At 38.6% G+C, this 26,656-nt stretch overlaps 1 pseudogene; it reads right to left on the reverse strand.

Annotated features, from left to right (window-relative positions):
- Positions 1-490: 490 nt before the first annotated feature.
- LOC114698343 overlaps positions 491-26,656 on the reverse strand; it is a 41,596-nt pseudogene continuing 15,430 nt past the window's right edge.

The raw sequence follows: 26,656 nt of genomic DNA on the forward strand, positions 1-26,656 counted from the left end.
TCTTGTTTAATGAACAGCACCAGTTGTGTCCACTGATACAATTCAAACCTGACTTTCTCAGTTCTCAAGTTTATTATGAAAACACTGTGGTGACTTGGGCAGTAACATCTTCTTACAGGAGGAAACAGTTCTATTCAAAACAACTCACCAGGTTTTCTGACAATAACAAAGAACAACATGGGGCTGAGATTGGAGAAGGGGATAAACTGAGTGCAGACAAATCATACAATTAAATTAAATGGTATCCCTGAAAAGAAACAAAACAAGAGGGGAGGCCTTGGTACTTATTTTAAAATGTTCATTAAGCTCCAATGATGGTTTGCTATCCTCATCTACAGTCATGCTGAGTAAGCTACAGTTAAGTGGAAATCAACTGGACTCACAGGTGTTAATGTTTACATCCTATTTCTGCAGTCTCTCGAGAAAGCAAAAGTAACCACAAATAGCGCTATGCCAGAAACTAGATTCTTAACCAACAATGTCACGACAGCATGCAGTGAACTGGTTCATTCTAAAGTGGTCACGGCTGTTGATGACAAGAGGCTTTGTATTTTTATATGGCACATCTTTTTGGTCCCTGTGAAAACAAGTTTTTTGAATGTTAACTATTTTCTGACACTTTGGAGTTACTGTTGCTCTTCCCAGTTCCATTAGGTCAATATACGGTTCATGGCAATACTGTACAAGTTTAAATTTTCATTACAGGAAGTAGTCTGGGGTATGACATGGCTCGCCTCTACGAGGCACTGGATCAAACTGCAAGAAAGAATACTTAAGAGTGTCATCAAGTTCCATGATTGCAGCTTGGTTACCACAGCAATAGCAATAGTTTGGAGCACTGAAAAATTGTTACTACATTCTGGTCATGGCACCAGTTACATCCCTCCATCACCAGCTGGTGAGCTCTGGACACCAATGTGAGGCCATTGGCATGATTATGTCTCAGAAATATCTTGGCCAAAGGTATAACCAGTTCCTCGAGGAGATATCCCCCAGCCACCACGGCCATCTGGATCTGACCACAGCAAGTCACACATTGGACCCTCATGAGGAACTTCTTGGAGGCGGTCAAGTGCTCGGATGTGATCCAGTGTGTCTATAGACCACCATGTAGACAGAAGATCTGCCCATCCACCAAGGCAGTGAGAGGAAGATAGTCAAAAAGGTCTGTGAAGTATTTCCAAAAGTTTGCATTTCCGTATTTTCTTAAACACTCATCGTAGAAACCATAAACTTGTGTGATCTGTCTGCTCTCATGATTCCCTCGGAGTATGGTGATATGCTCACGGTAACGAACCTTAAAAGTTACAAGCAGTGTAACTGTTTCAGCTGAGTAATATCCTCTGTCCACATAGTCTCCCATAAACAAGCAATTTGTATCTGGTGATTTACCACCAATTCTAAAGAGTTCCATGAGGTCATGAAATTGCCCATGCACATCTCCACACACATTGACTGGACATCGAACCTCTTGCACGTTGGATTCTTTGGTCAGGATTTCTTTAGCCTTCTTGCAGAGGCTCTTGACCTGGGACTCAGAGAGCTGCTTGCACTTGTTCAGCTGCTTGACCCACTGGTCCAGCTCCTTGGTGAACAACTTCTCGCACCACTGCCTGCACCCTGGCCACACGCACACGCTGCAGCCGATCCCCGGGTACTTCCTGTGGCCCCTGGAAGGTGCTAGACCTGCCCTCTGGCTTGCTCCACCCACAGTGCTGGGCCGACAACCGCTGTGCCTCCTCCTCCGCTCATCCTAGCTGGGGACTCGGCTTTCTGTAATTGAATATAGGCAGTTTTATAAAGAAATAAATAGTTTTAAAAATAAAGTCTTTAAAGAGACAGTAAAAGTAATAGAAATATGCAATGTAAAGATAGGATATACATAGTCTGCATTATTATTTATATTATTGTGTTTTCTTTGAATTTTTTGACTGTTAATGAGCTAACCGCAGAAAGACATTTGATTGTAAAGGTTGCTAAGTTAAACCAACATATATATATATATATATATTTTAAAGTTATCTTGACTTCAAAATTTGGGTCTAAGGATATGTTGCTTTGGAAAAGAGGTTCTGCTTTTGTTTCCACAGAGGATGATAAGCTGTGGATTCTTTCCAGGTTAATATGGTTCCATCAAGGAAGACCCCATAAAAGGTCTCTTTTGGTCTTTTGGGATCTATAGCCCAGATAATTCAACATCCAGAACAGCTTCAAGGCAACTGGCTGAGATGATGCAGCCTTAAAGACTATTCCAGTCAGGACCTGACCATAATTCTAAATTTTCTTAGGATCTCCATAAGATTACCAGCATTCTCAATCATCAGGAAGTAGTATGGAAAACTATAACCAAATTTCCAAAATATTGTTTATAAATGTTTGTTTTTATTTAAAGAGGATTGATTATAATGGTTAATGGTCATAGTCAATCTCTTTCTAAAGAAAAAAGGAGGATATGATATAGAAATGATAAAAAAAGGGTAAATTGTTGAATCTATGTTAATCCAAAAAACAACTGTTAATCTCAAAATACATTAGTATGGATTTTGATTTATTGATACAAATTTAAGGTCAATTTTGTTTTATTGTATTATATTTCTACTCTTGTTTAAGGTATGCTTATGCAACTCATTTAAAATTGTAATGTATCATTAAGAAATACAGATTAATAGTCATCTATAATAATACAATTTATAATCATGTTAGTTTTCTAGATATGCAAAAATATTTAAATTAGGTAATCTTCAAACACTTCAAAGACCTACAGAATATGGCATTTAAAATGTTTTAAAAACTTAGACGTTTCTGAACAGTGAGACACATCTCCTTCTGGCAGCACTGATTTACTTTGAAGAGGATGATGGTCATTGAAGACATTCCATATGGAGTTTATCTTCTTCTTGGCAAAATTGGCAATTTGGGCAAGAAACTGCTCTTGCCTGGACTGCTTGACAGTGTGTTGTATAAACTGGACATGCAGGACCCATAGGAAAATGACCACTGAACTTTGCCAAATCAAGGTGAGATGGTCCTTACCTACAGGACACAGAGGAAAGCAACTGATGAACTTTGCCAAAATAAGCTAACAGTTCTTCAAATTTAGTGCTTCACTGAAAAATCTACCAGATACTCCAGGCCTATAGGCTGAAGACGGATGCCCTAATGTTACAGAAGAATTTTGGGTGACTGTCCAGGCAGCTAGATGTCTCTGTCCTTTCTAGAATTGTGGAAGTTGCTTGCAATGCACTTCCTTTTTATTCAGGTAATATTATATCCTTCTGGTGTCTTTGATGGAGTTGAAGACTAGATAGATATTAGATTAGATGATTTATAATAATAAATTAGATATTAAACTTTAGACTCACAAAAATAGGATAGATGATAGAGTATTTTCTTTATTTTGTTAAATACAAATAGACTGGATATTATAACTGTAATTCTTGCTTGATAACTGTTTTAATATATGTAATTTTACTGTGTTAAAATGAAAACCTTCCTATTGGTGAAATTATTAAGGCCACTCCACATAGTTAAAAGGAAGGTTTATTTTGTGGGGTAACTTATAGGTGAAGGGATAGTTTACAGGGTCTGGGAAAGGTGTAGCGCAGTCTGGCAGTGTTCTCTGGAGAACTCTGCTAGGTCTACCTCCTGCGTCCAGGGTCCAGGAACCAAGAGAGCTGGCATATACGGATCTCGGGTCTTCAGGGTCCTCTCTTGGCCCCACCTTGTAGGTGTGACAGTTACCAAAACCTCAATGGGGGTTGGAACTTCCAGATCAAAGCTGGAATGGCTACCAACTACACCTTCCTTTTTGATTAGCTAGAAAAGGGGAAATGCTACGGGATGGTCTTTCTGTATGCTGTGAATATGTATTGCTACCATCAGTTAATAAATAAGCTGCTTTGCCATAGGCCAAAGCAGCTGAGAGTCAGACTGGAAATCCAAGCAGAGATACAGGGAAGAGAAAGGTAGGGTGGGAGGAGACACTGAGAGCTGCTTGGGAAAGCAAGATGTAATGCAATACAGGTAAAGCCAGGAGACTCGTTGCAATACATAGATTAATAGAAATGGGTTAATTTAAGATGTAAGAGCTAGCTAGTAAGAAGCCTGAGCCATAGACCAAACAGTTTGTAATTAATATATAAGCCTCTGGGTAATTATTTTACAAGTGGCTGTGGGACTTCAGTTGGGAGAGATTTGTCCAGACTGTGGGCCTGGGGAGGACTGAAAAACCTCCCCCTATACAGGGCTCTTCAACAAATAGTGCTAGAAGAACTGATGCAGAAGAACAAAACTACACCCCCATTTCTTTTGTTGCTGCTTATTTTTGAGATTGTAATTTAATTACATCTCTCCCTTTCCTTTGCTCCCTTCAAACTTTGCCATGTACCCTTTCCCTATTCTTCTTCAAATTCGTGGTCTCTTTTTTCCATTATTAGTCATGTAAACAAACAGAATGCATTTAAAAAACTAAAATGTGAGACCTAAAATATAAAACTAAGGGACAAGGGAGGGGGAAAGGAATAGGAGGAGAGGAGGAGGGGAAACTGCGGTAGAGATGTAAAATAAATGAATAAATTTAATTAATATTATATATATATGTATAATTACTGAAAGAACACACGAGTACACACACACACACACACACACACACACACACCAACTCATCAGATGTATAATTTGCAAATCCTAGATTTCTCCTCTTATTCCATGATTGTCTTTCTACTCTGTTGTTTCCTTAATTTGATCTTAGTTTGAGTTAGCCCACACATCTTTGTGGTCTTGTTTCTGGGCTCTTGTTTTCTTTTTTTAAAAAAAAAAAAACATTGCCTAGGTTAATGTCAAGAAGTTTTTACTCTGTGATTTCTTCTGGCAGTTCTTATTATTCCAGGGCTTACATTCAAGTCTTTAATGCATTTGTGCTTGGCTTTTATGTATAGATAGTGGTCCTGGGCAAGAAGCCAAAGTTAAATATGGTCTTTCCCTATCCCAAGATTCAGAGCTCTGTGCTAGCTGTTTTCCAATGTCTGAAAACAGTTTCTTTATAGAATTTGCCTGATTTTATAGTTTTTCATAGCAAAAGGGAAGTCCAATAACGATTTCTCCCCTGTGGCTGGAACTGTACCTGCACTGGAATATAATACTTTATTTCTTCTCATAATAACTCTATGAAATAAATATTATCAAGCCACTTTGCAGCTGAAAAGATTAGCCTTTCTGTTATCCTCTAAGACCCTCAAGGGCACAAAAAAGAATCATATTTGCTTTGTTGTTCATATCTGTTGACCAGGTGTTTGGTACACAATAGATGCTTAAGAAATAAACCATGGCAGGTGCTGTTTTCTTCATTATTTGGATGAAAACCTGAATCTCTGAAAAGAAAAACCAGAAACGTGAAGATGCCACTGATATCAAGTAAGTGCTGGGATTTTCAAACAGTGGGTCACGAGACAAAACTTGCCCACTTCTCTTTTTTTCTTTTTGTAAAATTGTTTTGAAACACAAGTGTGCTTATTTGTTTATGTGTTCCTTGTCTGCTCACTCACTATGATTATCAGCCACCTGAATATTTAGTCCTGCAAAACTTAAAATATTTACTATATGGTACTTGACAGAAAAAGTTTATCAGTTCCTGATTAGTGGCACTGTTATATACTTTTTGCCTCATTAAATTTCATAGCTACCCTGTGAGGTGAGAAATAATATCATTAACTAGATGTAGATCCTCAGACCCAGAAAGGTACTTGCCCCAGGTTCAATGGTTCATAAGAAGCAGAGCACAAATTTGAATCTGATTTATCAGGCTCTGAATCCTATGTTCTTTCAACTCTTAATAGTCAGATAACCATGAAAAGAAAATAGAAGATGATAAACAGAAGGACCCCTTTAGTGATTTGTACGTCATTATATATCAAGTGGAACCAAATCTCATGTAAGATGAAGAGTCAGATTTATATATTACAAAGAGCAATTTAAACACTTGTTATTTATTTTAAAAATATTTTTATGCCAAACCCTCTCCTCATTCAGAATTATGTGTGAGGTGTTTCTTATATATATGCAAGTATTTATTTGATTATATTGCTTATAGGGTATATGTTCATGTGTGCATGTATGGACTGTATTACATGTGCATAAACTTTTGCTTATTTTTTCCTGGTCATTTTATGAAGAAAAATTAACATAGGTATAGAAAGAAATGTTTTCAAGATCTGTAAGGTGGTAATTGGTAAATCAAGGGTGGACCCTAGTTTTCCTAATTCATTAACTCTCTACCTCTTTCCATTCCTTCTCAACTCTCCTCTGTGTATTCATAACATCAAACATTACCCTGCATATGAGGAGGGATAAGCTCTTAGTGTCCTCTAATGTCACACAAAATACCGAAAGCACCCCTGCTGGCAGCCTTGTGGGCCCCCAGCTATGCAGCATCACTGTCCAAATCAGTGCTTCTCTCCCTGCTTTTTTAAGTGCCTTAAACTCTGATCAATTGTTACTTAATTTGAAATCATCCTCTGATTTTCTCCACGTGCTGAGAATGAGAATGATTTGGGGGAAATAGCTGTGGCAGTAATTGAGAAGGAAACATTTGGAGAAATCTTCCCCCTCTTTTCAGGAAGAGCTGTAATCAGGATTTGTGACAACATGACTCCTTCCTTCGACTGTAACAAAGTTAGAGAAAGTGCTGGTACTATAAATTGAGAGTTCAGGAGGTGATGCTATTGACCTGGTCTTTTGAACAGGATTGGTATTATAGTTTCCCGCATAGAAACCAGTGCAAAACATTTCTAAAGCAATTTCTTCTTTGCCGGCAGCCCTTCCCTCCCTCCTTATACCTCTTTGCTCTCCTAAAGTGTTCCAGGTTCTTCGATCTTTCTGGTGGCTTCTGTGCATGACCCCCTCCCCCACCTCAACAACCTCCCATGGTGCCCAAGGTCAAATTACTCATTGGGTATAATTAGCAGCCTTTCTCACCATTTGTCCAAGCAAGTTTTCTGATCATTATTTCAAAGAGAGTTCTCTGTTAATAAACAGACAAACGGATATTATACAGACATGAAGAATGTCAACTTTGCAATACAACTAGCAGTCTGAGGAAATACAACCTGCCTGATCAATAGATAGCTTTCTTAAAGGACTCGTGTTCTAATAAAGATCAGAGATACATGCCACAGCTATCCTTATGGATGCTCTGAGTAAGTAGCCTTACAGACAAAGATTCTCAGAGTGAAAGTTGGTAGTGGAGTAAGAGTGTAGAACCTGAAAGCAAATGTAATAAGCCTCTACAGCCAACCAAGAAACTCCTGTGTGATAGGAGCTGGGCAGTCATTTCTCCAATAATAGACACTGCAGTAACATTCTATCCCACAGGGAGCAGAAGCAGATCTGACAGTCTAGGGGAGACCAAAGCGTCAGAGAACCACAGCAAAGAAGTGAGTCACTAAGTGGGCCACCGAATCCCATGGGGCCTGCAAAGCTGGCCACCATTTCAACTAGATCTGCACCAAAAGTTTTTAATTGAGTCTGTTGAGGATTTTCTTTTTTCCCTTAGGGGGATAGACCCTTGATTTTATTATAGTCATTAACAAGGGTTCATTTTAGAGCCAAGAGATAGAACATATTATTTCCATAACTTCAAAGCTAACCATATCTCCATGTGAGTTTCCACATGAAAGGTTCTATCCTGCCCACTGGATATCTACCCAGAGCTCACTTTCTTCCATCTTTCCCTTTTCCTTCAGTATTGCCTCTCCTGGTTTCAGACTTCACCCTCGGCTTTGCAGCTCCATTCCCCTTCACTTCCCTAAATCTAGCACAGTAAAAGACCTAGCCTAAGAGCTTGCATCAGTATCTGATTGGAGTTGCCTGGAGAAGTAGTATCAGTCAAGAGGATTAGAAGTTAACAGTCACTTGACCTTCATCATTCCCCTGCTCCCTGCTTCAAAATCCTGCAAAAAAATAAAAAATTAAAAAAATAGGTAGAAAAAAAAAGAGTAAAGGACCAGGCCACTCTTTTCTCCATTTCAGGTCACTTTTGGCTGAGGTTGTTGAGTCTGAGCCTCAGAAAGGAAAAGAAATGAGTCTAGAATTGAAGGTTTCATAGTCTGGCTTTTGTCATAAGGAAAAAGGCCCCCAAAGCACTGTGGTCATCTTAAAACATTAATAGAGAATAATAATGGAGGCATTCAAGAAAGCATGTGCAAGATGGTAACTAAGATACAACAAAGTTTTTTTCACACTAGTCTTGTACTGAATTCAGATGGATAGACAGATTATACTATTTTATCCAAGAGACTAGTCTAGACCAGTATGAAAAATACATTCTTTGGGGTCTTACTCATCTGTTTTCTAATTTGTATATCTTAATACCTAGGTAAAAAGGAGCTCCTCACATCTCAAGCTTGTTTTCATGTTGTTAAGTAAACATATCACCTCTCCCTACCTCACAATCACCATGAGTGTTACTTGGGATAAAGCATGCAACGTGACAGACACTACTCTGGACACCTAAGTGTTCAATACATCACTCTGTTTTTTTAATCACATCTGATTACCCTTAATCTGTTTCCCTCATGTCATCTGATCTAAATGCTGTGATTCATCTTTACATCCTACCTCTTTTTGAATCCATTCTCAACTCAGGTTTTGAGAATTTCATCAAAATATTTGCAAGTGATTATCAGGATAAAAGAAAAGGTTGACATTCTATACAGCTCCGGGGGGGGGGCAGTTTTATAGAGAGATGAAAAGCAGCATTTGGCTCAGTATCTGGAGTTGCTTTCCAACAATTTAAGCTAATCAATAAAAGATTAGAAATTGTGAATGCCTCATCTCCCCAGGTAGGGATGCTGCTGAACATTGCTGTATAAAAGCAGATATAAGCTCTGGTATCTGATAGACTCAAGTTCTAATACCAGCTCTGTCACTTACTTATAACAAGACTTTGAGTTCTGTAGCTTCTCTGAGTCTTTTCCCTTAATGTGAAAATTGGTCTTAATACCTGTCAGACCAGGGTTTGCTAAAGATTAAACATAGTAAGACTCCTTCCCCACTGCCTTGGCAAAAACAACAGAAAAGCTACCTTGGCCTCCCAGGGTTCCAGCCAAAAGGATAGAGAACCCATGGTGCTCCAAAAGCCTTAAGCAAAAGATAAGGTCATGATAATGTCAGCCAGTGTCAGAGAAGCCAGAAAGACAATAGCCAAAGACCAGTTCAGAGAAATAGCATTTACAAGACTTTCATTTGCAACATTTTCATGATACTCTCTTGACAGTAGCCTTACTATCATAATCCTACATCCAATGACTAGAAAAGAGGGGTATTTTTCGAAGGGGCATGAACAGAGTTTGGAAACAGGACTTTATGACCTTTCTAGAAGTGTCCATCTTTTATTTTTCTGGCTTAAGCATCTTTTCATACAGCATAACCTTTTAGGTGTTGAATTTTTGTTAAAGTAGGTTTAGATGTCATATAATAATAATTTGGATAGATAGTGTTTTCTGCAGAATTGTTATTGGTATGTCAAAGTGCCTACCAATAGTATCCTAATCACTTATTACACAGGGTAGAGATAATAGACCAAGTATGTAGTTTGGGATTCCAACACCTCAAACCACTTGATGTGTTACTGTAGGGAGTAGGAGGGGTAAGGTCCCTGATCTCATAGAGCTTATTATGCATTCAGGTCAAAATGGAGAAGGCAAGAAGCACAATATATAAACAAATGCAAATAGACAAGACTATTCTGGACAGTGATATGTGCTACAAAAGTAACTAAACAGAATACTATTATTGAGAGCAACTAGTAGGAAGGGTTGGGGGATTGGGCTATTTCATATGGAGTAGCTAGGGAAATTCTTTTCTAGGAGGTAATGTGCACGCTGAGACTAGAGTGATCCAGGGATCAAGACCTGCAAAAGTTGGGCAGAGTCAAGGGGGGCACCTGTATGTTGTGGAATTGATGTAAAGTCTCTCATAAGTCATGTGTTTGAACATGTGGTCCCTGCCCTTGATGGTATTTTGGAAGGTTATAAAGCTTTGAAGGTGAAGGTCAGTGGAGAAAACAGGTCACTGAGAATGAATGGGCTTTGAGGTCCTTCAAGCTCATCCCCACTTCTTGTCACTCTTTACTTCCTGGATGCAGAGGCAATGTAACTCTTGTTCTGTTGCTATGCCTTCCCTTCCACAATGGACTATGCCCGCTGTTACTGTGAACCAAAACAAATCTTTCCTAAGCTGCTTCCTGTCGAGTATTCGGTCACAGCAACAAGAAAAGTAACTAACACAGGGTACACTGCCCCCAGAAAAGGAAGTAGCTAGGGGAAAAGACTAGGGTAGAAATGGCTTGTCCCATCCCAGGAATGAAAGCCAGGTCCTCAATAACAAAGTAAAAATCCATAGGCGAGGAATTTTGAAGAATGCCCACAATAGAAGACTGAGATGGTTGTCCAGGATCCCAGCCAACAGTATCAATAGTGTGAAAATGTGGGACACTGGACAAATGTAACAGGCAGAAGAAGAAGAAGAAGAAGAAGAAGAAGAAGAAGAAGAAGAAGAAGAAGAAGAAGAAGAAGAAGAAGAAGAAGAAGAAGAAAAGAAGAAGAAGAAGAAGAGGAGGAGGAGGAGGAGGAGGAGAAGAGAAGAGGAAGAAGAAGAAGAAGAAGAAAGGCTAACTGTGGAGATAACAATAGGCAAGGATGTACAGATTCCCTGTACATCTCAGCTCATTCCAGGGACCCTCCTTGTAAGTCAAGGGTTCTCAACCTTCCTAATGCTACAACCCTTCAATATAGTTTCTCATATTATTTATTCTTGTGTATCTCATATGTTATTCTCATATATTCCCCCACCATAAAATTATTTGTGTTACTACTGTGCAACTGTAATTTTGCTATTGTTATGAATCATAATGTAAATATCTGATGTGCAGGATATCGACCTCTGTGAAAAGGTCATTTGACCTCCCAAAAAGGTCATGACCCTCAGGTTGAGAACCACTGGTAAGTACTCCTGAGGAAGAGGCTCATTTTACACACAAAAGCCCTTTCCATTTCTCCGTCTTGAAAAAAGAAGTCAGAAAAAGAAACTGTTTTAGGCAGGCTCTAACATTCCTTTGGGCTTTACAATTTCCACAGTAGCTAGTATTATAAGGAAACAGCTACTGAAATATCTAAATTTAGGTAAATTGTTTTGCTGTCATGAAGGAGTAATTAAATTTCATGTGGAAACAACTGTTTGATTGGCATTACTTTAAAATACCAAAAATGGGATTTGCTGATATTTACAAACTCACTGAATATTCTTGGGGAGAAAATTCACACGTAGATTTCCTGATTCTAAATATTTCTTTCCAGCCCTTCAACTATTAACCTGTGAGAGAAAGCCTGGTTCAGTACAGTGATGTACATCCTGGGCTTCAGAAGACAGCTCTGTTTCTGTCATATTGCCTAACATCTGTGTTACTTTGAGGAACTGACAAAATTCTCTTGCCTCAAATTCATTAGCAGAAATATAAAAAAAGTAGCATGCTCTCCTCATACCAAAGACTAACCATTATGATACTGCAACACATCTTTCCAGCCAGATTATTTGTGCATGTGTGTATGTATGCATGCTATGTGCATGTGTTTTCTCAAATGTAGGAGTGAAATATATAAGAGTGGTCTCCCACTGCAGCCACCGCCAGGACAAGCAGCATGTGAAGATGCTGGTAAGCCACCAGCCACGTGGCAAGGTATAGATTTATAGAAATGGGTTAATTTAAGATAAAAGAACAGTTAACAAGAAGCCTGCCACGGCCATACAGTTTATAAGTGAAAAAAAAAAAAAAAAAAAAAAAGAGTGGTCTCCAAAGTGAGTTCCAGGAAAGGTGCAAAGCTACACAGAGAAACCCTGTCTCGAAAAACCAAAAACAAACAAACAAAAAGAGTGCATATAAGTATACACATGTACATGTGCAGATGTATATGCATGTGTGTGGAGGCCTGAGTTTGACACTGGGTGTCCTGGGGCAGAATTTTTCTGGAACCCAGAGCTCACTAGCTCAGTGCCATGTAGTCAGTTTGCTCTGGAGATTCTGTCTATGCCCCCTAGGGTGAGATTTCAGGTGGCCCTTCACATTTCCTAACATTGTGAACAGATTTTCTGAATTAGCTCATAGAGTGATAGGTTTCATATGTCATCTTTCAATATCCTTAGTTTTGTTAACCTGCCTCACCAACTCTTCTTCCACCTCATTTCCCTGCCCCTTTCTCCCTTTAAATCTAACTACTCCAGTATTCCCTGCCTTCACTCTCACCTGCTATTCATGTGGGTGTTGGGGATCCAAGCTCCTGTTCTCAGGCTTCCACGGCCAGCATCTTAACCACTGAACCATCTCTCCTGTTTCCTAAAAATTATGTTTTAATTCTTACATATGCAAAGACCCAGGTTGTGCAATGCAGACAGAGTTCAGCAGAACAGCAAACTGAAACTAACAGCTCTCCGTTATATAGAAACTGTAAGCACCAACTTCTCTCAATTCTAAAATGATGATGTCAGGGAACCATCTCTACTTTTCTAGCAAAGAATGATAGATGTTCAATGCATTTGAGGTATTTTGATTTTGTGAAATTCTGATTTTTTTTTTTTTAGAAATCCAGCCCCTTTGGGAGAATCTTCTAAGTGAGAAGTTATAAAGAGCCTGTGGGACATGAAAAAAATCTGGCAGAGTTGAGCCGCAGGAAGACTTGTTCGTTCCTGGAACTCATGTTGATCGGTTAGTTATCTTGGTACTGAAAATAGAGTACAGCTAAAAATATCTACTGGAGAGGAGATACAGGTCCATCAGGAGGAAAATATGAACACAGGAAGATGCCATATTTTTCTACAAGCTCTGTAAAGGCATCAACTTATACAAATTATGATTGATGTGGAGGAGTAGGGCAAGCCAATGGTTGTAAATGCTAGCATCCTCTCAAATAAATATTGCCACAGGTCATAGTGACAGATAACTGTATGTGATGAAAGATAGTATCAAACATAAAACCCAAAATAAAAAAGCTTGGGAATATCAAGGACGATGATTTCAGGCCTGCCCAATTGGGAAACCACTAGTGTCGCTGACAAAGGAAAGGAATGAGCCATTCTGAGAAAGTGTGCATAGAAGGAAAAGAAGGGTTTTGCTTGGCAAATGTCACATGGTGTGGAGAAAATCAACAGCCTACTGGAGGTATCCAAAAGCAGTTCAAGAGAATGGGTGGAAAGCAAAGAGAGGGGTGCCATTTTTAACGATGCTGTGTAGGAAGCACACAGATTGTCTTCAGCGAGAGAAAGCATCCAGAGCCTGTACTAACTTTCAGAGATGCTCATAACTCAGAGTTGAGTGGCATGAGGAAGAAAAGGAAGGGTTTGAAATACATTGGGCAGAGAAGTAGAATGACTTCCCTCGGGAACAGAGTGCTTCATGGCAGGTAATCAACGTATTCTTGACCTTATTCAGAGATGTCACTAAAGGAAAAGAAAGATTCCAAGAAGAGAGGGCTCCACAATTTTGGTAACAATTCTACTTCAGGGTAAAGGAGGAAAACAATTTGGAAATCTATACAGAGGGAAGGTCTGGAAATGTGAGAGAGAATAAATAAAGCTAGGAATGGTATCTCAGAACATATGTAACTTCAAAGAAAAATAGAGACACAGAAACCTTCAAGCTACACAGGACAGAGAGATAAACATGAGGTGGGAATGTACTGGACTAAATAGAAGACCTTCCTAAAATGTGAATAAACAAAAGTGCAAAGTCATTTATGGTGAAGAATGTGGTTCAGAAGGATTATGAAATAGATGCTGGGAATTGTTAAGTAATTATATACAAACAAGGAAAAACACACAACTTAATTAATGCTTAATTGGTCACTAGTCACAAAATTAATATTTGCTGGATTCCTTTGTGTTATATGTACATGTATTTGAATCCAAAAATATAGAGTTTGTATTTTTCACTAGTGACACCGTGTGATAGGTCCAGAAAGATATCCAAGATTTTTTTTAAAAAAAAATCATTTAGAGTCAAAAGAAAACCACTAAAGAACACGGTGGGGCTGAGATTAGAGTCTTGTGCTGCTTAGAAAATGCCTCTCCAGATTCTAATGTATTTTATTTTATCCAGACAAAAATTACTACTTTCATGATTCCTCAAATATTCCATCTTGATCTTAGATATTATTAAATATAGTGTACTTTACATAGTGTTACTGTGAACTCTGGCCATGGACAGCAGCTCCACGTGAATTCATTTTAAATACTTTGGTCTGTATAACATGTCTATACTAGTGAAAATTCTCTTGGTTGTAACAGAATATCAACTTGAACTGACATAAGCCAAGCAGGAATCCAATAAATCAATTTGCTAACAATAGGAAAGAGGTAAGGCAGGGCCCTAAGATGAGTGAAGCCAGATAAACAACCACGGCTCTACCTCTCCATGCTGTTTCAGCACACCCACAATTTTCATTTTCTTCAACTGCAGAATGACTTTTAATATTGCTGTGGACAAAATCAGTTACACAGTCTCGATCATTCTCTGTGCTTTACCCCAAGGTAAAAAATCTTGGAGGAACGCTCTGAATGTGATTATTCCTGGACTTAGGAATTGTACATACCATATGTGAACTATAATTGTTCACAACTGAATTGTTCAGGTGCCCAGACCTGAACTATCAATAAGAATTATGAATAGTACACTCCAAGTATGTTTAAAAGTGGTTATCCAGAATAAAGGAGAAATCACAGTTACCTATAAAAATGACTAACCATGAGATAAATGTATAAAATAATTTTAATAGATGTCATTGATCTTTTGGGCAATTTTATTATGATTGATTTGATTTGTTTTCTTTTGTATTATTCAAAAATATTTATATGTAGAATTGGTAAATTAAATTACAGTTGTTTGTCCAGTGCAATATATAATAGCAACAAAAAATGAATGAACTTACAGTTACATAGAGATATATCTCACCACTACAATGCTGAATGAAAAGGAAGACTATAGAAAGGTGCATGACATAAAATATTCTATTTATTAATAAGTAGTTTGTGATGTTACAAATCAGGAAATTTTTATATTTTGTCTAGAAGACAAGGCAACAAAGGACTGGTAATATTTTATTTCATTTTATAATTTTTGTTTATTTATGTGTCTCTGTGAGGATTTGCCACATGTGTGAAGATGCCCATGGAGGCCAGAAGAGAGGGTCAGATTCCCTGGAGCTAGAGTTACAGGTGGTGTTTATCACTAATGTGTGTGCCGAGAACTGAAACTTGGGTCCTCCTGAAGAACAGCAAGCACTCTTAACTACTGAGCCATATTGCCAGCCCCTTCTTTTACTCCTTCGTGTAAATGATAAGGCAAGCAGATGGTCACTTTGTAACAATATATTAAACCACATATTTATTTATAATTTGTGTTTATCTGTAATGATATACTTAAGGAAAGATTTTGTCTATGAAATACTTGTTGATAATAGAAGGAAAAAAAGAAATGTATGGTTTCATCCGAAGAAATGACACACTAATAATTAGAATGTTATGGCCTCACCTAAAATACAGATCAGGAAACAAAGATTCAGACATTAAATACCGGGTTCTAGATCACACTGATAGCTAATCATAGATTCAGAAATGAAGACTTTTCTTGTCTTCCAATCTAAAATCCAGAACTTTCCACCAGCCTGAAATAATTTATACAATCCTATTTCTGATGCCAATAACTGTTTTTATTCATTTATTTGATATCTATAATAGGGCAGCCAGTAAGTTTTTGTCTATCAGCTGTAGCCCAGTAAGTACTGGAATAGGAATATGAGCATAATACTTTGTAAATGCATACAAAAAAAAAACCTATTTATTCTGAGTAGACTGGAGATGTCTTCACAGAGGTACATTTACATACATATTAGATAATCCAAGAGTCATATATTCCATAGTTAGGTAGATGATCTTGTAAAATAAGATTGAAACCTATGACTTTATCAATTACCTATTAATGAATATAACCTTAACACAATCACTCCATGCTTTGGTTCCCCTAGTTGTTAACTGAAGATGATCTATGGGAGCTGATATATGCAAATACTTAGAAGGTCTTTGGGTATATGCCTTAGTCAAATTTTGGGATACTAGCAGATACATCAACTGCTTTCCCAGATTGTAATATGAAAAGCCTCTAGTCCAGTCATCAACACAGTCCTTGTTCTTCTTTGAAGCCTAACAAGGATAATCTTTACTGTCTGCCTTCCTTTTATCATTCTGATCTTCAACATCACCACTAGAATCACCCATTAAACTCTCATTGTAGAATTGTAAGAACTCCAAATCTTCTACATTTCTCTCATAAACCAATTCCAAAATTCTAAAAACCACATGGTCAGACTTATTGCAGAAATGACCCAACTTCCTGTACCAACTTTCTGTATTAGTTAATTTTCTCATTGTTATGACCAAATACCTCCAAAGCAGCAACTTAAGTAAAAAGGGCCTATTATGGATCATGTAGCTAGAGTTTTCCTCTGGGTTTTGCCAAGCCCCAGCAATCTGACAGCCCACTTATAAAATAAACACAGAGGTGCTTATATTATTTAAACTGTTTGGCCTAATGGCTCAGGCTTCTTGTTAGCTGTTCTTATATTTTAAAATAACCCATTTTTATTCATCTATAAGTTGCCACATGGCTCGTGGCTTACCGGTACCTTACATCTCACTTTTCATGGCAGCAGCTGGCAGCATCTCCCTGACTCAGCCCTCCACTTCCCAGCATTCTCCTCTCTGCTTGTCCCACTTATACTTCCTGCCTGACCACTGGCCAATCAGCATTTCATTTACACAGAGTGATATCCACAGCACTGGATCATAATTCATTTGATCCTTTCCATCCTAAGGAAGAAGGCATGGGAACAGAAGCAAGTTGTTGCTTGTATTTGTGGCCATGCTGTTGGATAACTAGTTTGGTATTAGCTGACTTGAAGGACAATGAGAATGGACCACTCTCTCATACTCAGCAGTCTAGAAAACAAAGCACTGACACTTCAGGACTCTTATCAGAAAAAATGGGGTCTGAGTCATATCTCCAGCCCTACTAAAGGATTTGACATGGTAAATAATCCAGATGCTCATTAATAGATAACTAATCTAAACATCAAAAGATTAGTATGTAAGAGGAGGCATTCTGATAAAGAACATTTTCATTGCCCATTTCTTTTAATCCAAGTGGGCTAAGCAATTATCTGGGCAGAAAAAACACTTTCGGGAAAAGTTACTTGTTCTAGAGACTTTAAAATAGTCTAAAGACTGCCTACAATGAGATCTGAATCCCTTTTGGCATTGTCTTCTCTCACTCCACTTTATTCTGTAATAAACACTACCTATTTTCTACACTATGCTCTGTGTGACTCCTCTGAATTACTTCAAGAAAAATAATAAAGATGTGAGAGCAGAGGGAAGTCCAGACAGACAGATCCTGTTGAGAGAAATAGGAGTTTGCTTCATCACTCTTTTTTTTTTGGTTTTTCGAGACAGGGTTTCTCTGTGTAGCTTTGCGCCTTTCCTGGCGCTCACTTGGTAGCCCAGGCTGGCCTCGAACTCACAGAGATCTGCCTGCCTCTGCCTCCCGAGTGCTGGGATTAAAGGCGTGCGCCACCACCGCCCGGCATGCTTCATCACTCTTAACAGAGTGGAAAACAAAGACTGGACAATAAGTGAGGCCCACTTATAAAATAGAGGGCCAACTTCCAATGACCCACTTCCTCCAGCAATGCCCCACATCTTGGTTTCTGCAACATTCCAGAACAACCCTTTCAGCTGGGAGGCATTATATATACAAACCATCACACCAACACAAAAAGGGTACTGTGTTTTCCCGAGCAGAACAGTATTGTTACTGAAAAAAGCAAATTGTATCATTGTGAGGCTTTCCTCTGATGAGCATCATTGAGGCCACTCACAACTCACATGTGATTCTTCAGTCTGCAGTTCAACATTTTCCCCAGTCCTTATCATTACACTTGGTTTCCTTTCTGCACTTAGGAGTCAAGGATGGTGTGTAGAGATCTTCCCTTGAAAGCACAATTCTGCCAATGAACTATTGCTGTGCAGTGGTTTTCACTGCATCAATATAAGCACCTATTTTAATGATAAGAATAATCAACTGCTTTGTCTTCTAAAGGGTTCTTATTGACAACACCTTAGAATTTCTCTCCATGAGTGCAGTTAAATAAAGGGAAGGATAAAGCCAGATAATCCATAAATGCACAAGCACATAAATAAAATTTTAGCTTGTTCTTCTCATCACTCAGTGACTGGGCTGTCACCAAGACAAAAGATTCATTTACATAAACAACCAAGCACACCATTAAAGTTCATACCAGAGGCAAGAAGGCTCATCCAGGACTGGATGGGAGAATTGTAAGAAAATACTAGATTCTAATGCCCTACACACGTGAAATGGTATTTCATCCTCTTGCCTTAGCTTAGCCACTACTAGGACCATCGAAGATACCAGGACACAAATAATTTCCTTTCACCCCTCTCCGAGATTGCTGCTGCTCCTTTGTGTTTAGTCAACAATTGCTCAGCTAGATTCTTGTAATAGTGTCCCTCTAAGCAGATCTGCTTCTGTACTTGCTTCAGGCCAAGAGTGCTCTATAAAACCTCATGAGGAACCTCTCAAATTTGAGAAACAATCATGGTATTTCACCATTTGAAGCCATTCTTTCTTTTCTCATGATCCTATTTAACACTCTGGCTACACAGAACCACTGCAGGTTCTGAAACCTCCACTAACCCACAGTCCCTCCAACTTCTGTGTTCTTTATTCTGCTGAGGAATGTACCATTTGCCACCCATCCATAACTCTCTACTGAACCTACAAGGCCCAGTTCAAATGCTGCTACCTCTCTGGAGATTCCCTGAACTCTTCAGGTTGCCAATCTAGATGCTGTATTTTCACAGGCTTACTGCATCAAACACAGACCTTGGTAAAACAATCTCATTTTCTAATGGCTTGCTCACAAGAATATCTTCCAGGACTGAGACGTTACAGACCATGATAACAACAATTACATCATTACAATAGCAGTAATAGATCTTTGCTTTTGTTGACAACAAGGCTATTAATGATGAATCTTTGGCAGATTCTAGGCATTGGTTAAACTGTTTATTAACAAAAATGAATATAACTGGTGTTTATATTGATCTAAATGGCTATATGTTGGTAATGAAGTATAGTTTAACACAAGCCATTCATCATTTTATCAGATATTCACCATAATCCTAAAAGGTAGCCAATGTTATTGTCCTCAATTTGGAATGAGAAAAGTGAAGCTCTGGGTTTTAAGTGACTTCTCCCAAGGTGATTCAATGAGGGGGAGTCAAGGCCATAATATATAGTGCCCAACTCATCACACACTTCACCAGTTTTGTGCTGCGACTCCCAGAACACATTAAGCATTTAGCTAATGAACCAAAGATATGGGATACCCAAATATATGGCAATGGTTCTCTAACATAAAGCAGCAAGCTAGGATTCAGAAAATGCAGGAAAAGCAAATCCTGATGTCTGCTGTGAGTTGAAGCAACAGTTTTGGCAGCTGGCATGGGCAGTTAAATACTGAAATGAGTTAATAAGGAAAGCTACAGAATCTTCTTCAAGGGAAGGCTTTTGGTCCCCAATGGAAGACAGACACATCCTCATCTGTCTAAAATGGTTTAAATATAATCCTTTGTAAGGTCAATAAATTGGGCTTGCCAAGTCCTTCCCAAGGTCCTTATGATACTTGGATACACAGGCTTAATGTGGCTCAGTACACAGCCTGAAAATGAGAGGGTGCTGATCCTCCCCAGCCCGAAGTAATCCCTTCTTCCTTTAAACTCTCTTAGCCCTCTGACTCGACTTTCACTGTGACACATGCACTGATTGTTGCACGATGTTCTGCCCTCTGCTAAAGCAAAGCCCAACTGAAGCACTAAGCATGGGAGCTCTATTTTCACATCTTCCAGGGCACCTGATGCAACTGTACATTTTTTTTTTCATCGAATAAAACTACTCGTACTTATTCAGGAGAGTCCTGGAGTCAACTGAGAATAAGGCCATGGTTTTGTCCAAAATCTGTTGTCAAAACTGAACAACCCACACCATAAAAATGTTGTCCATTATCATCAAAGACATAACCTAGTTTTATGCATTCCTCCTCTATTTGTCTATCTATCTATGTATCTATCATGTATCTATCTATCTATCTCTACATGTACTTCCATAGGTATGGATGGACAGGTGGATATGGGTAGGTTGGAGTGAGTGTGAGATTTATTTTGAAATATGATCATGAGATGGTAAATTGTCCCAGGTTTGAAATGTCTGAAATAAACCAGCATTTTAGTCAATAAGAGAGAAATTCAGGTGTGTTACAAATAGAAAAGAGCATGGCTAAATATTCAAGCAAGTCAGTCAGCTACTAACTAAAAATAGTTCTAATGGAAAGGATTTTTCCATAGTTGTCAATCCCAAATGCTTCATAGTAATAATAACTAAATAAAATAAAAACACTTATTCTCACCATAATAACTATGGTTATTTAGAACATTAAAGTGAAAAAAACTTTCAAATGTTTTGACTCATTTGTTCCATATAACAGTCCTTACCATTTATATCACCACTTTAGAAGATATTTACAGGAAACTTGGATTGGAGAGATGAAGAAAATTGCTATGAGTCACACAGCTAGCAAAAGCAGAGTCTAGCCTGGAACCCAGGCATTTTCCTTATTCCAAATTTCAGAATTTTTACACTGCATCTTTTTGTCCACACAGTCTTTAAAAGGAAAACAGTTACCTCGGCAATATAGAAAATCTAGTTTTAGACAAAGTGACCCATTTTCTGGAACAGACAAGCTTTCTGAATGTTGGCAATTAAGCTTGAATACTAATTCTTCACATCTTATAAAAATATCAGTAGTTAGCATCATTGAGCACTATATACTGCCACAGTACTAAGCACAGGACAAGGAGTGCTCATTTAATCCATATATGTCTGTCGAGTTGGTCTTCTTTCCATGTTACAGAAGTGGAAAGCAGGATCTACAGTAATTTTATGTTAACTAACTTATTAAGTAACTTTCCTATGCTCATTTGAATGATAATAGCCCTCGTAGGCTGTATATTTTGGAACTGTTTGAAAGGATTATGAAGATAAGGAGATATGGCCTTGTTAGTGTGGGTGTGGACTTGTTGGAAGAAGTATGTTACTGGGTGGACTTTGAGGTTTCAAAAGTCCATGCCAGACCCAAACTTGCTCTCTCTGCCTGGAGGATGTAGCTCTCACCTACTTCTCTACCACCACATCTGCCATGCCTGCTAACATGCTTCTCAGCATGGTGATAATGGACTAAGCCTCTAAAACTGTAAGCAAACCCCCAATTAAATGCTTTCTGTATGAGAGTTGCCTTGGTTGTGGTCTCTTCACAGCAATAGAACATTGACTAAGACATTTTCCAAGGTTGCATGGCTGTGATCAGAACACACATCAGCTGACCCAGATCCAGGCTCTGTAATAATCTGGTGATCTAGTGATGTGTCTGGCTCCAGGCTTAGTTAACCCTGGGCAGTGGCTGCATTTCTGGGTATGTTCCAGCATGTTATGTTCTCTGGGCACACAAGAGAATCAGGAGCTCCTGAAGGGGGGCCCTGAGATGTGATTCAGTAAGTTGTCCAGGTACTTTTGAAGCACATAGAAGTTAGAGGTACACTGTGAGAAACTGCAGCAAGAAAAAGCAGTAAAAGAGGCCATGGATCTGAAAGAGAGCAAGGAAGACATATGGGAGGGTTTACAGGGAGGAAAAGTAAGGAAGAAATTATGCAATTGTGTTACAATCTCAGAAAGAAAAGAAAAAGCAGTAGTCATTTTCAAGCAATCTGTGACTTCTCTGTACCACCAGGGACAGCAAAAGTGAAGAGAGAGAAGTTGGGAGCAATTAATAAGACTGTTGGAAATGAAAATCTTTAGGGGAAAGTAAAGCCAAAAAGGGAAGAATTAACCTTAAATGGTGCATGGGAAAGCTGAAAACAGCAACGATGAGCAATTAATCAGGCAATATGGTACACTGTAATCAAGATTAGAAAATTCCGGAAGGCTAAATGACACAGAGTTTATTGCTGCGTGGTAAGTGATCATTAATAAATGTGGCTGTTAAGAGAACTAAAGAGATGAATAATTATAGAAGGAAATGTCAGCTGCTGAAGGAACAACTTGTGGTCTTAATCATTTGGAGAAATTACAGGTAGGGACAGTGCAGAACAGAAAGAAAGCTGTATTGTGAGAACAATATGGCATGAACTTGACACTTCTTTTATATAAAATCAAGGTGGTTACATAGACACCAGATACCAGTTAATGAAAGCTTGATCTGGCTAATATACCACCACTAAAAATAATAATTTGCATAATTTTAATAACACATTGGTTTGTATTGATTTCTGTCTTTGGTAGAGAAACAAGAAATTTCTTCACCGCAAGTAACGCCTGTAATCCTGGCGTTACTTCACTTGGAAGGTGAATAGAGGATAGTCAAGAGTTCCAAGATATGAGTTCAACAAGAGCCTCAGCTCCTTAGTGAATGTGAGAATAGCCTGAACTGCACAAAGGTCTGTTTCAAAAACCCAAAACAAAAGACAACAATAAGAAAAGAATTGTCTTGATAGAGTTGGTTAGACATAGAGATTGCTTAACTGGGAATTTACAGGGCCCCACTGGCTATTCCCTGACTATACCTGACTAACTAGTCCTGCTAGTGAGTAAGTATAATTTCTTAAAGGAGTAATAACTGCACATGAGTGCCTCTGAACCAGGGACAGACAGCTTCAAAGGCCATCATATTCTATAGCCTCACTAGGTCCCTTTAGAGGACTGATTTATTTTTCAAGATACAATGTGAAGGGACCAGAAAGTGATATCAAGAAGGAAGAAGAAGAGTAAGGGTCTATCTAGTACAGCTGCAAGGGAATGTGAAAGGAGAGGGGGTTTAAAAAAAATACCATAGAACTGTACAATAATCCTCTCATTTGATGGATACTTCTTTTTGGTTTTTCGAGACAGGGTTTCTCTGTGTAGCTTTGCACCTTTCCTGGATCTCGCTCTGTAGACCAAGCTGGCATCAAACTCACAAAGATCTGCCTGGCTCTGCCTCCCGAGTGCTGGGATTAAAGGCGTGTGCCACCACTGCCCGGCTTGATGGACACTTCTTAAAAACAAATGCACATATGTGCATGTCCACATACACACACGATTCCATAAGTTAAGGGGGAACAAATCAAGGAGAACACATTAATTAAAGTCAAAGGAAATATTAACAGTGAAATGGTCTAAATGTGTTTCAGCCAGCTACAGTACGTTCTTCTCAGACTTGGTGTTTTGCAGCAATTGTATAACTCATCCATAAAATTCACTAAGGTGTATTGTCTACTTACTACATGCCAGCAATCATTCCAAATTTACATGAACTACTGCTTATAATTTCCATAGTGGTTTTATGATGAATTGCTATTGCTGTATGACTCCATTTCATACTTTATAATGACATTGGAGGCAGAAAGTTAAAGCTACTATGGTATATAGTCTCCATGGACAGCACTAAGTACTTCTGCCCTTCTCTACATATACAAGTAGCTCCCCCACCCCATGAAGAGGTGACATGTACATTCCTCTCTTTGTACCTATGCTGGAGACAGGGAAACTGTGAGAGGTGGTATTCTAATATTTTTAGGGTGGCATCAGTAGTGGAATGGAGGACAAAGGAATAAAATTCTACCCACCCACTTGCAACTTGGAAGTCTTAGCCAACACCATTGAGAAGAGGACAATTCCGGCCATCTGGCCTTCAAGCTAAACCTAAACATTGAGGCTACCTATAACAAAGAGAAGATTGGTGGCATTCTAATTTCATAACACAGTATCTAAAATGTCCAGGACATAATAGATCAAAACACGGGAAAGTAATAGCATGTCCATCATCCCCACCACCAAGAGTATTCAGATAATGGAATTAATGGAGGAATTATAAACTCTCTTGAAATGAATTAAATAAAAATGAGCTCCAACAAAGCTACCTCTGGAGCTATTTAGAATTGGCAGCTGTAACTGAAATGTCTTTTCTTCTTTACAACACAGGAGTTACTTATTCTTTAAGCATAAGGATAAGTTGCTCACTTGTAAGCACTTATTGATAGCCCTTATTTTCCAAAGAACCTGAGAACATATTAGTACTCTCCAGTTGAACTGACTAAAGAACTCACAGGCACTGCAATGTGCAAATGCCAATAAACTTAATACTGTCATTTCTTTGAACTTGCTTTTCTGTCTTCCATAAATTTCACGTGTACTCATTTGCCCAGTATATGTTTCCAATTCTTAAAACTTGTAATAAAAATCTTTAGGACATGCTAAATGAAAGAAATAAGTAATTTTAACTTGACATTGCCTTCTGGTCACCCTTGTTGCCAATGAAAATGTACTTTCTCTTTCTGATGAAAACAATTGACAGATGTTTACTGAGGGATAAGACCTTGGAGACAGAAATGTCTCCTCCGACCTTTCCTCATTGAGTTTTAGGTTTATGTAGTATGAGTCAAGAGGTGCCCCCAAAGAATGCCTTTGCCTAATCCCTACCATAAACGCTCAAATCACAGTCTTTGTGCATTAAACTTTTTTTTTATTTTCAGGCCTTTTCTCTTTAACTGAAAACAATCTATGGGGAGCTGAATGTCAGTGATGAGGACCTGAATAAGAAGGAAAGAACTTGAGCTGTATTGGATGAACTGCTCATTCCTGCCCCATGTAACTTTTAACCTCTTTACTCCTGCTGAGTTCTTTTAAAAGTATAGATAACCCATTTAGCTATCTGTTGTACTTGACAGAGTAACAAGAAAGTTAAATAGCATGTGCATGGTTGTGTTATACAAATATAACAAGCTCTATGCATACAAGTGATTAAAGTCTGCCGGTAAAATTTATAGAAATTAGTAGAGTTTTGAACAAATTCGTTCCCATGTCAGAAGAAACTGCCCAGTAATAAAAAGATACAAATATGATTTTAGAGGCTTCCAGGAAGATAGCAGAAAGATTAGAGGGCTAGGGTAATAACTACATTACTAAAATTCTTGCCATGCAAGCATAAGACCTGAGTTCCACCCCTAACATCTGCATAAAAAGTGGCATGCACCTGTAATTCCAACACTGGGAGGAGAAGGTTGGGGGATACATGGGGATTCAATGGCCAGACAGTCTAGCCAAATTGGGGAATGCCAGGTTTCATGAGAGAACTTGTACCAAAAATAAGGTAGAGGAGCTAGGATAATAGCTCCCTGGTTAAGAGTACTAGCTTCTCTTCCAGGGATGCAGGTTCAATTCCCAGTACCCACATGGCAGGCCACAACCATCTGAAACTGTTCCAAGGGCTATGAAGTCATCTTCTGATCTCCTTGAGCACCAGGCATATACATGGTACATGGACTCACATGCAGGGAAAACACCCCAGACACACACACACACACACACACACACACACACACACACACACATTAATGGGTAGAAATTGATAAAGGAAGGTACCTGATATTAACCTCTGGTCTACACATAAACATGCACCTACTCATACATACTCATACACACACACACACACACACACACACACACACACACACACACAGAGAGAGAAGAGAGAGAGAGAGACAGAGACAGAGACAGAGACAGAGACAGAGAGGCAGAGACAGAGACAGGGAGAATGAGAAAGAAACTACCATAAGCAAATTTTTTGCTTGCACCCATGTTGTCCATACAGAGATGGTTATGGTTTGTCAGGATGAATTGTCCTTGCAACAATCAGTGTACATGATCAGAACCAAGAGGAGACCTAGATTTCTGCATGACCTTTGTGCACATGGCATCAAGGTCCAAGGATGTGTCTGACCTCCAAACGTGTCTGAACATTAGACAGTTCCTACTATCTCTATGGTATGTTAAGCACTCCTCCTTAATATGCATTTATCTTTGTCTAAAAGCCATTACCTGTCCTACTGTCTCAATACCTGAAAGCTCCAGAGTTTTAGGAAAACATAGGGGAACAAACATCCAAAGGCTAGGGTCTAATATTACTCCATTACTAGTTTATTGTGTGGCGCAAGAGTTCATCTTGTCAGATAATTGAGCAAAATATTATACATATTTACTATCTGTGGTTGGTAGACATTTTTTTTTCCAATTTGCTTTACTCCTTTGGCATCTGCTTTTATACAAAAAAAAAAAAAAAATACTGGTCTTAAGGCCTGTTTCCTGAAATAGAGCTTAATTTTCTTGCAGCCAAACTATATGTAACATCACTCAGAGTGGTGACTCGCACTACAGTTTCACAAGTGTGTATATGTGTGGATTCTGATAATTTTGTACTCTGTAGGAGAGGAAGAAAAATACAACTCAAGTTAAGGAAAAAATTGCCCTCCAAAATGTTTCTTTGCAATTGGTTTTAGAGATCTTTGATAAGGTTAGAGTTGAGATCATGTTAAGGTAGTAAATTCTACCAAAGAATTATGGCAGAAGTCCAGGTTTAAGAGTCAAAAGACCTGACTTGAACCCTGGCTC

Source organism: Peromyscus leucopus, chromosome 2 (assembly GCF_004664715.2).
Source record: "Peromyscus leucopus breed LL Stock chromosome 2, UCI_PerLeu_2.1, whole genome shotgun sequence".
Taxonomy (NCBI): domain Eukaryota; kingdom Metazoa; phylum Chordata; class Mammalia; order Rodentia; family Cricetidae; genus Peromyscus; species Peromyscus leucopus.